The sequence below is a fragment of the Balaenoptera acutorostrata genome, chromosome 1, assembly GCF_949987535.1.
Source record: "Balaenoptera acutorostrata chromosome 1, mBalAcu1.1, whole genome shotgun sequence".
Classification (NCBI taxonomy): Eukaryota; Metazoa; Chordata; class Mammalia; order Artiodactyla; family Balaenopteridae; genus Balaenoptera; species Balaenoptera acutorostrata.
This window is the reverse complement of record NC_080064.1, coordinates 72,718,844-72,724,843: the sequence shown is the minus strand read 5'-3', so window position 1 is coordinate 72,724,843 and position 6,000 is coordinate 72,718,844.

Below are 6,000 nucleotides of genomic sequence, written 5' to 3'. Positions count from 1 at the left end.
CACAGAGAAGCAATCAAATAATTTGAACACCAACTATGCAAAGTTACCTGGTCAAATAAGTAACCACAAGTCACAAGTCGTAACCACAGGGGTTACAAGAAGGAGCCAAAAGATAGCATTGCCCCAGGACAGACGGACTAAGGGTGCTTTGTGGATAGTGCCTTAGTGAGATCACCTAGTCCAGGGCCTCACCCTCAATCTTTCAGGCTTAGAAATCCTTTTTCTTTTTCTGTACACTAGGAATGAATTGACCTCTGAAGGACAGATTCATATTAATCGATCTCTCAAGATTGACATATAAAATGAGAATTACGTTTTCATGGTTTTACAATGACAAACACATTCTTGAAGGACCTGGTACTCACATTCTATAGCCATTTCTATTTTTCTCCTTGTAATCACACTCGAAGGGTACTTACATAGCTCACCAGAAGAGCCATCTCAGGCTCTGCAATAGTTCATGTCAGAGGGAACTGTGGTGGCAGCAGGAGTGGATACATTTCTCATAAAGTCTGATGACAAAATCACCAGCACTTGCTGGTGGGTTTGGCTATAGGTGGTGAGGAAAAGAGGAATTGAGAAAGCATCACAGAGGATGCTTTGCAGAAATTCGACTGTCAAAAGGAACAGAGAAAGCTAGCAGAAGGATGCCAGAGAATCACAGATGTTTGTTTTGTTTGGCAATATAGATTGTTGTATGTATCATAGGTAATGCCTGAGAAAGTACAATTGAGGGCTTGTTAGTAACACCTACAGTGGCAACTACCAATAGTCTCTGGCTAACTCTTCAACAATATAATTGCTAGAATTCTGACCTGCCCACCATATCTCGGGCAGACAGTCCATATTGCTACTGTTAATACTGTTGACAACTGCACCCCATACCTCTGTCATTTGGCCCCATCCTCACTACCTTAGTTGTCACACTCTAGTCTGAGTCTATACTAGAACAGGCATCCCCAGGAAGACTCATTCCCCATGCCTCAGGGACGAACCAATTCTTTCCCTCTTTTGAGGACATTGGTGAGGACATTGAGAGATGTTTTTCTCTCTTTTCCTAATATGCAAAGTCTATTTGCTTAGAATTGCCTTGTTTCACTTTTTAACGATTATAAATCCAGAGATCCATGTGACCCAGATTCAAAACAGAATCACAACCACATACATCAAACTTTAGAAATCAGTTGTTTTCAAAGTGTTTTGTTTGCATGTTGATACACAACAAAGGGGAAATATAGCATATGACAATATATTTTAAATATCACTATTTCCCTCCATCCGTATTCTTAACAAGGATAGAGGATCCATTTAATTACTTTTCTATTCTAAATATTCCTTAAAAAAATAAAAAATAACAAACTATGTGTCACAGTTTTTATCCATTCTTAATTTTTCAACACTCACTTCTGATCTCTCTTCTGTTGATTTTTTTAAATTTTTTTAATTTTTAATTTTTTTTAGCATCTTGGATCTGGTAAATGTGGGAGCTCCATTAGAAGTCAGGGGAAAGGCTAGAAATATCCACTTACTAATTTTGGACCTACCATATCTTCATAGCCAGAGAAGGTGTGACTTCTCCCTGGTTTCTCTCCTTTCACCCAACCCCTCACTGCATGGCTTTGAGAAAAATTCCTTAATCTTACTATCATCTGTATTTGACTATTTTGCCAAAGGAGAGTAATAATTTCCTCTCCTACCACAGAGGAAATCTGGGGAAACAAAATGTTAGAATAGATGTAAAAATAGTCAAATATGATTTGAGGGAGGAAAAATGAGGAAAGAGAAGAACTGTTATTTATATTATTTGCATTGCTACTGTGACAATTCTACCCCAAATAAATGAGAAAGGTGAGAAATATGATATGCTTTATAAATTCATCACTTCAGCATTAGTGTGCATGACCCTGACACAAGTTCCTAAAGAAAAGAAGACTGAGATAAAAGAAAATATTAACGAGGGATTTCTAAAATAAAACAGATGAAAAACAAGTGCTTGTTACTGCAGCAAGGGGAAACAGTTGCTCGGAAAAATTTTTAAATTATTTGGTTGACTTATAAGTGGAAAATAAAAGATTAGACTGGCTGCTAAGGGATCTGAAAACTATCAGAGATTTGGGAAGAAATTTACAGATCATAAACGAAAAATAAACTCCCTGCTATAGTCGCAACTCAGAAAACAGAGCCCCCAAGGACCCCAAAGATGCTTCTTGTATTCTAGTGTAAAATGATTCTTATGATCAGAAGAAAGGAAAATGCCCCACTAAGAACTAGAGAATAGCAACTACAGACTGACAACAATCTCTGAGCATCTTATAAAAGTATTTTTTTGCCAAAAGGAGAAAGTTCTTGGTGTGTTCTGCATTAACTGAAATGGGCAAATGGAGTATGAGTATATTAAATCACCAACTTATTGTTTCAAATGAATTGCTTCAAGGTCATAATTCCTGAAATGTTTTAAATTAACACTTTAAGTGTGAGAAAAATCTCAACCAATCCTATAGAGTTATAGAGGCAGAGAACCAAGTGTTCTGTGGTTTCCAATTGTCTACATCAGAGATCCTCTATCATGGAGAGCTTATAAAAACTACACACTTCAGGGAACCCGTCTCAGAAATTCTGATTCATAAAGTATGGGATGGAGCATGAGAGTCTGATTTTTTAAGCAGCCCACGAAGTCCTATTGCAGGAACCCCACGAGCCATATTTTGAGATACTAGCCTAGAGAATCAAGTCTGAATTTTTCAGTAGTACATTCAAGGCTGCAACGTTCTAAGTATGAATCATCTTTTCTATCTTACCTCTCACCACATCTCTTCACTCTCTTCCTCCCCGGGCATCTAGCCTATTTACCATAATATTCCATGCTTATTAAGGCCAGCTCTCCTATTTGACTGGAATTGGGAGACTTCCTCCCATTCCAGTGCATTGATATTCTAATACTTTAAGGGTATGCTCTACATTTCAACATCTCCTCTGTTTAATTACACTACCTTTCATTTTATCAATAAAATATATTTAATGTTTTATATTTTAAAATATTTTCTTGTTTACTTCTAGTTCACTTATCTTGCATTACAGATTATAGTGAGTTGGTTTTATATCTGCTTCTTCCAGCAGAGTTTAAGCTCCTTGAAAACAAACTTATTCAAGCATTCTAGAAAAAATGTTTGCTTACTTGAATTAATAACGCACAATGGTTCATATCTGGTAGATCAAGGTTTTCATATTATGCCAGAACTTCCATTTATAACAAGGAAATGAAAAGACTGATTACGTAAAGTCAGTTGATACACATAGAATTTGAATGTCATAGCCAAAGTTGTCCAGAAGTTCTCCAAACGATATTTAGTTGCTTACTCCTCAGAGTGGAATCTATATTGCACTGCTCAGAGCCTAAGCACTTCTTATATGAATTAAATGCTTCAGCTCATATAGAAAAGTGAGAAATCCATGGAGAATTACCTCCTAGCATCCAGCTTCTGGGAGTACTACTGGTAAACCAGCTCAGTGGTGAGCCCTTCTAGGGCATTGCTTAGACTGAAGAGAGCCTTGCCCAACAGGGACACATCCCTTCCTAAGAGAGCCCACATAAAATGACTGATCCACCTGGAGAGATAAAGGTCTAGAACTCTTGCTCCAATGCACAACAGTTCTGAGGAGAATTACATCTTTAGAGCTCCGTGCAAGGTCAGCTGAAGCTCCCATCAAGTCTTCATTGCACTCAACTTCTCCCTCTGCCCAAACTGGTTTCCTTCTCTTCTCCTCTACAGGCACTGATCTTAAGAATACTGACTAATTTCTTTCTCCTGTTTTCTGGAGAACACAACTTGCACAACTCCTATTTGCTATCCTTATACATAAAATACTATTCACCCTTACAAAGATAGCATGAACATTATGAGAAATGGTCAAAAAATGTTTATTTAGTGTCAGCTGTGTACCCAGTACTATACATACATTCTTTACATTAATCCTCCAAACATCCCAAATTGGTATGTGCTCCTGGCACGTTTATGCTTTCAGTTCTCAATTCAAATATCACTTCCTTGGAGGGCCTCTCCTTGGCAACCCTATCAGAAATAGCTGCCCCCTCCACTACCCCCACCAGGGCTCCCTTATCCTGCTTTTATTTCAATTCATAGTGATTACCACGACCTCAAATGATGTGTTTTATCTATTTACAGAGTTCTGGTTTGTCTCTCTAGCAGATTGCAAGCTATATAAGGGCAAGGGGCTTTGTCTTGTTCAGTTTTAGTTCCAGTATCCAGAACAGGCACATGATACATCCTCAAAACTTAATTGTTTGAATGAATGTACACATTTTAACCTTATCCAGTGAATGAAATATTTTTATAAGTAGATCACTCTTGCTAATCTAAATTCTTAGACTCTTTCCCCCCAAGAAATCATTTATTCCTTAATATGAAATCATTTAAAGTGGCTAATAACTACATTGGTATAAAGAAAGGACTGTGTCTGAGTTATCCAGGAAAGTTCTGTGAATGGAAAATTGATAAATTCTCAGAAAAGGAGAGAAGGAGAGAGAACTCATTCTAATAAGCGAAATATTCTCTGGCCAAATTAGCAACCCTGAAACAAATGGTGAGCGTGGAGTATGATGGTTAACAATCTACTCTGATGCGGGGCTTTTAACAGTGTAATATGTCATTAAGTTCTGGAGGGGGAGCTTTTTGAAAAATCAGTGTGAAGACTCCCACTGTTGAGGCCGCAGCTGTTCTGTGGTGTGGCAGAGAGACGTCCACGAGAATTCTGAACTCTGTCTAACAAGCCCCTCCAAGCCTGTGAACTCCCCGCCGCTTGCCTGTTAGCCTCTTGTCTGCCAGAAAGACTGCGGCTGCTGTGCTGACATTCATCACTGAGAGTTCTGGCCTCGTGCTGCCATTCCCACGTGCCTACTCTAAATCAGCATGTCGGAGCACTACACAGAAGTTGTCTCTGGGGTAGTGAACACTCAAGGGGAGGAAACCAAGACAAGAGGAAAGGAGACTTCCCCCCCCCCACCAATATGATGTCATTTTAACTTACAACCATAGAAAACATTTCAAAGTGTTCTACAAAATAACCCCTGAAGAAGAATGAGTTTGAAATTCTCCATATAATAGAAAAAGAAGAGAAACATAATTTGGAGTTGGTGCTAGTGAAAGATATTTTCCCCGAGGGAAAGTGGAGAACCCAGAAATAATCATTTCTAGGATATGCAGATACCCACTGGCAAAATTGCTCCTAACTTCAGGTTGAATATAGTAATACACCAGACAATTGAAGTACAAAAGCACGAGCAGATATCTTTAAAAGTCATTTCTTAAGCTGGGGAAAAATTAACACTGGTGGAAGACATGTCACATAAAACAAAACAAAGCAATGAAATTCTCCATAGGTAACAAGATGAGCTACAGTTAGCACGAACATGGTAAGAAATAGTCAACAAGTGTTTCTTCAGTGTCAGCACTCTACCCACTACTAGGCATACGTTTCCTTCCCTAGGTAATTTTATTACCTTACTATACAGGTGTGAAAACTGAGGATAAGAGGAGTGAGGTGAATCTGGCTAGGTTAGAAAAGGCCCTGAATAATCAAGCCACACTGGCCCTTGCCGTCTCACTTTTCACCAGCTCCCCCACCGACCATTCTATGCGTCTATGCTCAGCCTTCTCTCTGCCCATGGAAAGCAACAAGTGCTTCTGGACATTTAGCATTTTCCAATCTGATACTTCATATATTTGGAATATTCTTCTCACTCCCTTGTTTCTGTGTCAATTTCCAGTCATCCCATAGGCTTTGTTTAAATGTTTCCTCAAAAAAAAAAAGTCTTTCCTGACTCTCCTTATAAGTGTATAAGTCTAAAGACCAGCAAATCTAGGGATCCATATATATAAAACACATAATGTAAAACATATAACATACATATTTTTAGTATAAGAATCTCTCATGTAATATTTGGGACGTACTTACACTAAAAATTATTTTCTATTTATCTGA